Source organism: Patella vulgata, chromosome 9 (assembly GCF_932274485.2).
Source record: "Patella vulgata chromosome 9, xgPatVulg1.2, whole genome shotgun sequence".
Lineage (NCBI taxonomy): Eukaryota > Metazoa > Mollusca > Gastropoda > Patellidae > Patella > Patella vulgata.
The window spans coordinates 46,822,914-46,835,151 of NC_065887.2; the positions used below are offsets into that span (position 1 = coordinate 46,822,914).

At 35.5% G+C, this 12,238-nt stretch overlaps 1 long non-coding RNA gene across 2 annotated transcripts; it reads left to right on the top strand.

Moving 5' to 3' along the window:
• Window positions 1-4,807: 4,807 nt before the first annotated feature.
• On the top strand, window positions 4,808-11,888 carry LOC130014348 (uncharacterized). 2 transcript variants are annotated; one of them, XR_008789320.1, is made up of 6 exons: window positions 4,808-5,293; window positions 6,117-6,168; window positions 6,421-6,938; window positions 7,212-7,295; window positions 7,706-7,774; window positions 8,990-11,888. It is a non-coding gene; the product is annotated as an uncharacterized LOC130014348 (long non-coding RNA). The 2 variants fall into 2 exon arrangements; XR_008789321.1 differs by having other exon boundaries at window positions 4,808-5,161.
• The last annotated feature ends 350 nt before the right edge of the window (window positions 11,889-12,238 follow it).

A 12,238-nucleotide genomic window follows, 5' to 3' on the forward strand; every position in this document is an offset into this window, starting at 1 on the left:
ATGTGTTTGTCTCGAAATTACCTAGTTTGTGTCAAGTGTACTGTTAAACCCCATTTCTCTCTTCCTACTGTTAAAGACCCTATGTGAACGCTCTAATGACAAAACTTATCATCCGATCTGTATGAAATTTTTATGCATTATTTAATTTAGTGAAATGAAGAATCCTATTGAATTTCAGCAATTTCTGTTAATTATGTCTAAGAGTTATGGCCCTTGATCACTTTGAAATATCTTGTGGATGCTCTAGACGAAGAAACCTATTGCTTTTCAATGATTTCGATAATTACTGCCAGAGTTATGGCCCTTGATCACTTTGAAAAATCGTGTGGATACTTTAGAGACCATAGTTATCATAATATATATATATATATATATATATATATATATATATATATATATATAAATTGTTTCGATTGATCCACAGAGTTTAAGGTCTTGAGACGAACAAGTATATTGATTTTCAATGATTTTTGGTAACTTGAACAGCTAAATCCATGGTATTAAATGTTTTGTATACTAAATGTTAGCCGTATGTTTCGTTGCCTGGCAACCTACCTAGGCCTATATTACCTCTTTCCTATACGACAGAAAATATATACAAAAAGACTATATAACCATGTTATGATAAAATCTATCTAAATAGTATAAGAATAAAAGAATAAAATGAACAAAAAAAAGGGGGGGGGGGCCTATGTACATATTTACAATTTCAGGTTTGCCATATTCATATATTTAGCTACTGGATTCATTTTTATTTAAACCTTCCGGAGATGTCTAGAAATCTATGGACTTGTTCAAAGATAATACTTGAAATAATAATACCGTCAGTGCCTTTTAATAATGTCTGTATTGAAATCACGTTTTGGGGTAAGGTAAAAATTGAATGTTTACGTGCATCGCGATGTAGAGGACAGGTTTTAACCACGAGAGCACCATGCAGAAATTGAAAAAAACGATAACCCGGGGGTTCAGCAAATTTCAACCATACTTGGTCTATGGGGACCCCTAGACGACAGAAGTCACATGATGGAGTGAAAAGATTTTGAACTGACAACTTCCGGTATAACTGGAAATTGTTGTTTTGGGGCAAAAGTTGACATATTTCGACCAATTTGTTACCCTAATTTCAAAACGCTCCTACCCGAAAAGTTGTGTCTCTAAATTTTTGATATTGGTCAGGTATGATAGGCCTAGTAGTCGTCTTAAAATCCTGCAGTCGTTTGGGAATGAATGAATCATGTGGAATTTTCTGTGAGTGATCATAAAGTGGTCATTTTACATATGTTTAAAACTATGCTATCCTAAAACGCATGTAGCTGCTTCTTTGCAGGTCTGACATAGAATTGCTTGGTGTGGTTGTGAAGGGCATTTCTCAAAGTAAATGTCAAAAGAAAAAAACTGACCGGAACGCAACGCAACCCACTAGAGTGCTGTAATATTCTGAAAATGTGTAAAAACGGTATTTTCCACGAAATTCGTCTTTTCACTAATGACCGAATACTATTTTCAAGAGTTCATCGCGGTCATCGTAGGAAAGGGGCTTAACTGGTGTATAATTTTGCAGGATCAGGCAACGATTATTCTCACCTGTATTCAGTAGTTAGTAGCACGGAAGTGCATAAATGTAAGGACTGGCATAGCAAGCTTTTATATTAGCACAATTTAACCTAAGCAGCACCTTTTCAGCAATGACCAACGATTATCTTCAAATGACTACTGATCATCACCATTACTTGTTATATTTCGTAATTTCAACGTGAATCGTGTCAAATAGATCATTTTGTTTAAAATCATAATATTTTTGTGACAAAATCTGACTTTCACGCTTGCTTGATAGCCATAGGGAAGGGTCAAAAGTGGTGTGTAATTTTGCAGGGATCAGACCACTGTTATTAAGATCGGTATTCATGAGCAGATCATCGTATAAATTTGACTGACATGACTATCATAAACATGATATCTTTTAATTTGTACACCTGCTCATGTAAAGAAGAACCATAAGAAGAAACATTCAGAAGTGTTCATGTAGGTACATTTAATGTCTGGTATTGAAATCTCTGAATCATGGCATAGATCAAAACAGGATTTATGGCACTCCAGGATAATGTTGACAGCATGTGCCAAACTCCTACATATACCTACGTTCGAGCAGAAGTGCTCACTTACTTAGATTCCTACGTTCGAGTGTAAATGCTCTCTGACCTTCCTTCAAGGTTTTTGGACCACAGAGTACTGTTTTATTTTGTAGTACTGTTTTTGACCTCTTCTCCTTCAGGGATTTCAATATGGAATTATCATAGCCTCCCGATCTGTAATGCCTCTCTATGAAAACGTCCAAATGTTTCCATACAATGATCGGCTCCTAAATACAGATGGGAATAAGCTGGTCTGATTCCTAAAATATGTTTGACCAAAATAACCTATTTGGCACAAGGAACATTGGCAGAAAAGGTGTTGTATGGTCGTCTTGCTGATTGTGTGACTACGACTTACTGTCACTGGATCATCTACAATCCCCTCGTCCTTAAAACCTGTTACAAGTATATCCCTCAGAAACACTTCTTTTACCCAAGAGCTAAAATATGCTTACACTGAATCGTGTATCATATTTCACCTTTCATTATATCATATTTATAGAAGACGATTTCTTCTGTTTAAATTGCATTGGACATTCATGAAACTTGTCGCTGGTCTAACACATAGACTTTAGATCCTAAGGTCTGTCATTGAGTTAAGTGGTGTGACAGCATGCTGGTGACATGGTGTGGTGTTGTTTGTTCAACCTCATGGATATTCTCTTTTCCCACAAGTGTATTATTGAAGTGAAATTGTACCATATGTTAGTCCCAAAATGACCTAGTTTGTGTTGAGTGGACCTTAAACTCCATTTCTCTCTCTTAAGTCAAAATCACCCTTGCTAACGAATATATTAACTTTGTGATGATGTCCATAGATACAGTATGCATCACCATATTATGCTAGTCCCAAAATGACCTAGTTTGTGTCCAGTGGACTTTAAATCTCATTTTACTTTGTTCCTCTCATGTGTAAATCATCCTTGCTAACGACTAAATGGAATATATTAAATTTGTAAAGATGTCCACACATATACTTCATCTGGGGTATTGATAGACGGGACATTTTATCCTAATTTTTGGTGTTTTTAATATATTTCTCCTGTTTTTATTATGACTGTTCCGGTCATTTTTATTTTTTATTTTGTTAGTATTAAGGTTGCTAGTTGTGGGTAACATTCAACTTCGGTCCTAGTCCCTGCAAAGAACGAGCTATAGTCTGTACTCAAATACATGTAATATAATTTGTTGAAATCACTTGGTCAACTCGCAAACTATAATTAACAACCAATTTACTCTCTTGAAACTTTTTTGGTCATTAGCTGAATTTTAAATTCTAAAATTCAGTGTATAGCCTTATAACAACTTGAATTACGGTATATGTTAGTATTAACAAGAAACTGAAGAGAATGGCGCTGTCTTTTCACAGATTCGATTAAAGGCAAAAAGATAAGTATAATACTTTATCACTTCTTTACAATAATATTAAATTACATAAGATTTATGCGATTTTGTTATTTACTTAAAGATAGGTTCCCAGAAAAGTATTTATCAGGTGGTTATTTCCAATAAAAGTATGACAATTTTGGTATATATGGAAAGTAGAGGTATCCAATCTTACTAGAAAAATACTGGATTCCCCGAAAAATACTCATGAAGCGTATACAGGACAAAAATGTCAGGGTTCCCCATATCGACAGTCCGACGATTAGGAATATCTGCACGCATGACGTCAGAGGTTACACGCGGTGATTGAGCCCTTGATGTACATGTTGATAAACTTTATGAAGAGTTAGACGTACAACACTTTCTGAGATAAAAATCACTGAAAAAGACGCAGGCAGTGGATAATCCGAGAATTTAATTAGGTTTTTATATTTGTAATAAATAGTCAGCGATTAAAGACAACATCGTCTTGTGTATGCAATGCATTTACTATTTTAGTGTATACGTGTAGTCAGTGCCGGACTGGGGCCACCTGTCCACCTGTCCGTGACAGGTGGGCCTAAGCTCATTAAAAAAAAGTGGGCCTAAGCCTATAAACAAAAAAGAAAAAAGAGAAAGAAAGGAGAGGGGGGAGAAAAGAAAGAAAGAAGGAGCGGGCAGGACACAGGACTGGAGAAAGAAAAGATTGGAAAAAAATGACTGACAAACAACACAAAAAAAGAAGTGTACTAGAATTCTCAAATTCATCTAATGATAGTGCTCTTAGGTCATTCTGTTATCTAATTGTACCAGGAAATCAAAAATTTGCCTTCTTCTGCTTTGGTCTGAAATGCTTGGAAAATGGGTTTGCGGTTGACAATTTTCAAACCTTTTCTGGGAGAAGAAGCCACCCAGACCCCCCTCGGACGTTTTCGCGCCTTTGGCACGCTCGTGACGCGCCGTCGGCGCGTACTTGTGTGGGTTTTGGTCAATGACCTGACAGAGTCCAGCAGTGCATGTAGTTAAGACCATGCCTTCCACTTTGGAATGGTGAATGACTCATGTCTTATGTGCCTTACTACTGGAATGACCCCTGTTAACCCTGTACTGAAGTCAAAGGGCATTCCCGAACTTAGGGTACTTCCACTGAACTCAGTGGCATGTCTGGAATTTTATGCTTATTCTGATAGGCGACGGCCAAGGTTTGGATATCTTGAGAATTTTCACTTGGTTTCCGGCTCTGGGTACACCATATATTAAACCTTTCGATAGTTGGAGATTTCTGCAATGGTTTTGAGTAATATCATTAAGAATCGAATGATTTTTCAATGATCAATAAAGGATGGGCAGGGATGGATTTAATTTATTCTCTATGACATGAATGATACATTAAACCATGTAAAATAGACATGCGCATTCTTTTCTTTGTTTTGTAATCAATCGAATACCCACCAGAAATATTAGCCAATCACAGTGCAGGCTTGTATAGCGAACACATAGGTACCTGATTCTTTACAGGTGATCTGAATTATGGAACGCCAAACTAACATAAAATCAATTCACTGCCAATGGGTCCCGTCAATTAAATGAATATTTGTAAATTTGTCGTTCCATACAGCTAGAGACGCCGATTCGAACAACCCAGTCGCCTGGTAACCGTGGTGAGTACTTTTCAGATACAAACTTAAGAAAGCAAACATCCCCCAACCGTCCTTCAATTTGAAATTGAGCGGCCAAGTGAAAGCATCTATTCACATTAGCCAAATATAGGATACGTCTCTCATCTCAAACAGGTTAGTAAACTTTTAATTTTCATTTTAAAATTTTATTCAGATAGGCTGGTATATTAACAAGTCCATAGAACAGTAGAACTTTAAACCCCCATTTAAACAGTCGATCAATATTTGTACGTGACAGAAGTAGGGTATGTCGAACCGAGTGGGTTTTCTCTTAGTCATTCGGTTTCTTTCCATTGGTAAAGACACGTACGTTCAGATAGGCTGGTATATTATTAACAAGTCGACAGAACAGTAGGACTTTAAACCCTCCATTTAAACAGTCGATTAATATTTTTACGTGACAGGAGTAGGGTATGTCCTTGGTTTTTTTCCATTGCTAAAGATACCTACGTACAATATACCACATGTTAGTCCCGAAATTACCTAGTTCGTGTTGAGTAGACGTTAAAATAGTGTCGTGTTTTATTTGCATTAAACTGAACCTACAAAATGGCGCAAAATTCTTCATTGTATTACCAATAGCATATGCGCAGTATGTTAGTCTCATAATTGTCTCTGGGTTTTTTTTATCAAGCAACAGTTTCTCAATGTAGAATTTGAATACCCGGAAAGGAATAGTGTGAGACGGCCTAGGTTTACAAACTATATGCATTGTTCATTATTAAAGGGGAAGTGTCAGCGTTCACCAGGTATACAAATCAAGGGACAAAATGTGAAGAATTTTCTGATATATAGCCCACCTCACATGAATAATGAAAGTTTGTATTTCTTTGGCATAGCATCATAAAATTTTAGATTGTCGAATAGGCCAAGGTTAGAGTCTTTCACGCAGAGTTAACCAGTTTATTTACTTTCATATTTCTATTACATATTACAGACATATCTCCTGTTATCGGTCGGACGATGGCGGCGTGGTAGTTCTTCTTTGGGTAAGCTACCTTTTACTTTTAAATAAACGATCTTCACCATATTACAATATTTTCGTCAAACTACATAGAATAGTTTCCGTCCTATATCGGACTAATATGACCTATGAGACAGGGGTAGTCCAATGTTACGGACATATTCGTATGTGTAATCCTTCAACACCAATGAATTTGTCAATCGATGCGCATATTGATTTGAGTTTAGGAAAAAAGAGTTAACATTAATTTAATTCATGGGGTTTTTTTTATTTTCAGATTGCACTAAAGGAGACAAGAAGTTTATGGTATCATAGAGAGGTCCACACACGTTATTATTTATCTTATACTGGGTCTGTCTTTATATTCTGGCTGGTTGATGTGTATAAGCTTGGCTTGTGCACCAGATTCCTTTGTAAATATCATGTGAAGTTTTCCATGATGTATTAATAGGTTTTTTTTGGTTGAAAGTTGTAGACATGGGGAGTAATTAAATTGGGATATATTAATATGGCATCAATCAACTAATCCCACATCTCCTTTAGGCAACTAATATTTTCTTTTTGGGGTTCTTCTTTTGTTTGTTTTTTTTTGCATGTTTTTCACTGCATTTGCTTAAGTAAGGGGTGCTATATTTAATATATTCTGATATTTGGTTTATCTTAGATTTTTAATGCCCTTAATGTATATTGCAAATTTCTCATGAGAGTCCAGTAAAGATAATCTTGTATAACGTGTTTCTATGATAAACTTAGATGTATTGTTGATAGTGGGGTCTAGAGAGTTTACGGATACAGGTGAGTTATGCATCACCACTTTATAGATTTTAATATTTTTTGGTATGACAATAGACAAATGTAAAACGTGCTGTCTTTTTTATTAGTCCATAAACTGATTGCATTTTACAGGATTTTTATTGTAAGTTTGATGAAAAAAATAAATAAAGGGTCCAGAAAGATCTAACTAAACATAAATATAATTTTTTTCTTAAAAAATAGTGACGGCGCAGGTTAAAGTACATAAACTGAGATTAGATGTACAATACTTAATAATCCTTCACTAATTTACAGGATCGTGGGGATATGTTTGTAAGGGACGTATGAAGACGGTGATAGTTGTGGATGAGCAGGACACACAGCATATTATACATGGAGGTATTATTGTACAGACAATTGTTATGCAATCGATGAGGAAAGCATTAATATCAATATTTTCTGTATTTCTAAAACAAAGTCGGAAGTGTTATTACTGTAATACAAAATTTCAAACATTATTTATGAGTTTTATTTAGAACATAAAATGTCGTTTAATGTAACACGATGAACCGAAATAGTAGTGGTTATTCACAGGAATTTCACGAATGAGGGTAGCTGATTGTGTTAGACCATTCCATTTCACTTCTTATCTGGAGTTCAAATATATATTTATACGTCTCGAATAATTCACTGTTTTCCTTATTTTAAAACATTAAAAAAATATACATACTTGTTAATTACAACTTCTCTAGTTCATGTAGGCAACAAGTTTGTCCTTGGCTGTTGATATATAATGGTATATTTTACAGGACCACAACAATGTTAAGACGCCGAATGATCAATATGACGATTACCACTGGTATAGGAGAACAGACAGGGTAGGTATTAATACCAAACTTTACTTATTTCTAAATTATCCCTAAAATTTATAAATACATGTAATTCAAATTAAACTCCATGTGATATGCTTAATTACATAATATGATGGCCATTGAATCAAATTATACATATTGACTGTTGAGACATTCCTGGAAATAGAACTTACGCCTTCAAAACTGTGACATTTCAACAACGTATCACTTGGTCATCTTAAAGTTGCAATTTCATATTTTTGAGTTATATTTTTAAAATCTATTAAAATAAAGCCTGAAAATAGATGGTATCTATAAACAGTCCTACCTTGTTAAAGAATAATCCTATTAATTCTACAGGGGCCACGGTGGCTAGGTGGTTAAGACGCTGGCTCGCTAGCCTGGAGGTCGGGTGTTCGATCCCTGCATTGGCCGAGAAAGTTCATTTGGATTTTCCGACGTGTTTTCCCCTTATCAGAACGGAGGGCCTGACAAGGACAGCTGTCTAGTCCTTCGGATGAGACGAAAAACCGAGGTCCCGTGTATACATTAGAATGCACGTAAAAGATCCCTTGGCAGTTGGAATTCGATATAAGAGTAGGCGATAGTGCCGCTGCCCGGGCACAATTTCCCACATAGCACACTGTATGGCGTATGCCCGTCTTCATTAGCCCAGTATAGGAGTAGGACGTTAAACCCCATTTTATTTCTATTAATCCTATAATTCACTATTGCCAGTTGAGAAATTGGCAAAAATATCATTTTCATCTTCAAATTCAAACATTTGAAGATAACTACTCCATGGTGGAGAATAGAAAACAAGGGAGGTAATTGTGTTATTATTTCCGGTGTAAATGAGTTTAAAGTGTGAGAATGACACCTATGATCGTATAATAGTGAGTTGACAACCTATTGAGCAAAGGACATAGAAATAATTATGTTTTGACTTTCTTAGAAAATATGAAATTGTAACTTTAAGTGTTGAATAGTGGTTCTTAGATGAATTTACTATATCGGTTAACTTTGAACAAATCATACTTCAGCTGCAAGCTGAGATTTTCTAGTCGCAAAACAATACAGCATGAAGTTAGGAAACGTTCGTTCGTAGTTTTTGAAAACGTTTCAGATTTACTGAAATATTAATCCTGTTGTACAGATGGGCAAATTTTCAACTACGTCCTTTTTTTAAACGATATTATTCATATGGACAATTTAATTGTCATAGTTTACCTTTTTTTCCAGCTGTGATTTGGATGGATGTCAAGCGGCAGTTTATGGTACCGGGAACTCGACTGGGAAATGGAAGTTGCATAGGGAAATTCTAGATTGGCAATAACAGGTTTATGTTTTTTCTGTATGTATTGTATATATTTTCTAAATTTTCATGGGTCCGTCTGATAGGTACAGTAAAGGACATTCTGTTGACTAGTTTGAAACACATCTTAAAATGGGGACCCCTTGGAAACACTGACTTTTAGTTAGGCTTGAGGTGTAAAACTACTTAAGGGACCGAGTCTATCTGTTATGTCTAGGGTAACATGTCATAACTTCAACAACAACGATCACACCGAAGATGTTTACCTCTATCGGGAGAAAACACACCGACGACCAGATGGGACGGACAGTTTCTTCATACATACAGAAAATAAACACCATAACTTCATCAACAAAGATCACACCGAATATGTTTATCTCTATCGGGAGAAAACACCGACGGTCAGATGGGACGGACAGTTTCTTCATACATACACAAAATAAACACCATAACTTCAACAACAAAGATTACACCGAATATGTTTATCTCTATCGGGAGAAAACACCGACGGTCAGATGGGACGGACAGTTTCTTCATACATACACAAAATAAACACCATAACTTCAACAAAGATCACACCGAATATGTTTGTCTCTATCGAGAGAAAACACACCGACGGTCAGATGGGACGAACAGTTTCTTCTATATCCCGAAAACACAACATAAACAGATACTTCACTAGTCTACAGACACAACATAAGTTTCTTCACTAGTCTACAGACACTACAGACACAAAAGTTTCTTCACTATTCTACATACACAAAGATTCGGGGTTCCTTGCAGCCAGGTGGCGAGACCTGTGCTTGAGGTTATTGTCTGGAGATTAGAAATGGTGGTAATGGTTGTAGGCTGCAGACGTACCATTACTTCTTAGAACATGTACACAACTACATTCAGTCCAATTTAGGACTTCCGTTCTTTTCGAATTGTGATCACCACACAATTATAAGACAGACCATAACGCAAGGGTTATGACATTGTTAATCTTAACACGATTCTGGATGAAATATATTACAAACTTCTGTCTCCTACGAAGTTTTCCGTTTTCCGTCGATTCTGGTGTGCACACCCCATTCATTGGCCTTCGACGGGGGCAGTTATCTTTGAAGACTTGAAATTGGCCACCCAGTTATCTCTAATAGTTAGTTTACTGTTATATCTTATAGCTATATAGGCAGTTCGCTTCGTTTCTCTAGAACATTACATTTGGGCTTGTTTCATCATGTAGAGTTTAAACCGATATCTTCACTAAAAGTCTATCAAATCACTTCTCTATGTAAAGGTGTGTCCAAGACTGGTTAGCAGGTGTTCCTTTACTGTAACATTTTGATTCACAAATTGATGGGGTTCGTTTGCAATTTGGATTTAACTATTGTTATATATCACCAACGGTCATCAATTTATCTAAATAAGCTTGTTATTGCCATCAATTTATCTAAATAAGCTTGTTATTTCCATCAATTTATCTAAATAAGCTTGTTATTGCCAAACTAGTATTTTTCTAATGAAGTCGTCTACAGATGTCTACTGTTATTATTGTTTATTTATATTATATTCATGATTATGTTTATTTACAATGTAAGGTCAGTAGTGAGTAAACACTTCCAGTTGATCAGAGCACTTGGGAAAATCCTACCTCCCCCTTCCTAAATGGGAGTTAGGGTTGGGTAGCCGGCTCGCAATACTGACCATTGATGTTAGAAACGCTTACAAAGATCAGAATATTTAGTTTTGGGTAACATTATACTTTATAAGTACATATGAGGTCAACATTCAAAATTTTTCATTGTCTATAATGTGTATTGTGTTTGTCGTTGGTAACTCAATCCGCCATTTTAAATAACCATTTCAAAAATACAATTTTTTTCGAGGGGTGGAGAGGTTACTTTTCCATATTTTTAATCAAATATCTTATGATACTAACTTTTTATACATTTTGGAAACATTATTTAATTTTTATGCTCCCATATTTTCAGGCCAAAGGTTAAAATTCTATTTTTCACTTTCTAAACTTGGAACATAAAACTTGATGGGTTTTTAAATGAGGTCAAATAACGATTATTTCAAACTTGGACACACCAATATGATTTTGTGTTTGGGAGGGAGGGGAGGAAAGGGATGTTATGTCAGACCCATAAGATGTTTTAATTTATATTTATATTTCACTGATATTACTCTTGGGACAATATCATCGACATATGATTTTTCTTTATTATCATAATGATTATCTTATGTTAAATTAATACACATTATAAAGGTTGTTATTTTGTACCCCCATATTAAACATTATTTATGCCTGTAGATCTGTGATGCTACATGTCAAACTTCTAAATTTTCCATTTTTTTAAACTTGGAACAAACCTTTATGGGAATTTGAACGGGGTAAAAATATTTCGAAAGTTTCGGCATACCAAAATGATGTGAGGGTGGTGGGTGGATCGTGACCGCCAGATCGTCATGCTATAGGTCAACATTCTAAATTTTCTTTTTTTTCCTAAACTTGGAACATAAACCTTTATGGGAATTAGAACGGGTCAAAATTATTTCGAAATTTTCGACATACCAACATGTAGTAGTGGGTGCGGGGTGGTTATGTTTTTAGGAGCAACCGCATTTCATAGCTTTTAAAATATTGTTTAATATGGACCAATTGATAATTTATCAGTTAAAAGAGATTATATTATTGTATTGTTTGTTAATTAAATACTGATAGATGTACTTAAAAATCATTTACAAATAAAATATTTCACCATCACTGTGGTTTGGATCTGATAGGGTGGGGGAACACTAGCCTTGTAATTTTGCTGTGAAATGTTGAACAAGCCGGCGGTAGATGAAAAACTGAGCTGCAGAATAAGCTTGTGAAATCAGTGTTCAGGGAAGTGACGATTATCATGGAAGAAACATGATTCTTATTAATTTGAGATAACAATTTCACAGATAACAAGGTTTTAGTTTTGGAATATAGCACATTTAATGTAAAGAACGAGAGTTGTTTTAACTTGGATCCTTCCAGCTGCAAAGTGTTCCATTTTAATCCACCCGAACTAGGCATATCTCTATATCGGCCCCTCAGATGCCCCTCTGCCCAATTTGTTGCACTATTTCATGGCTGTTCTGATGAAGACATTGTTACATCTATTGCACGAAAAAACGTCGGGTTAATCAACGAAAAT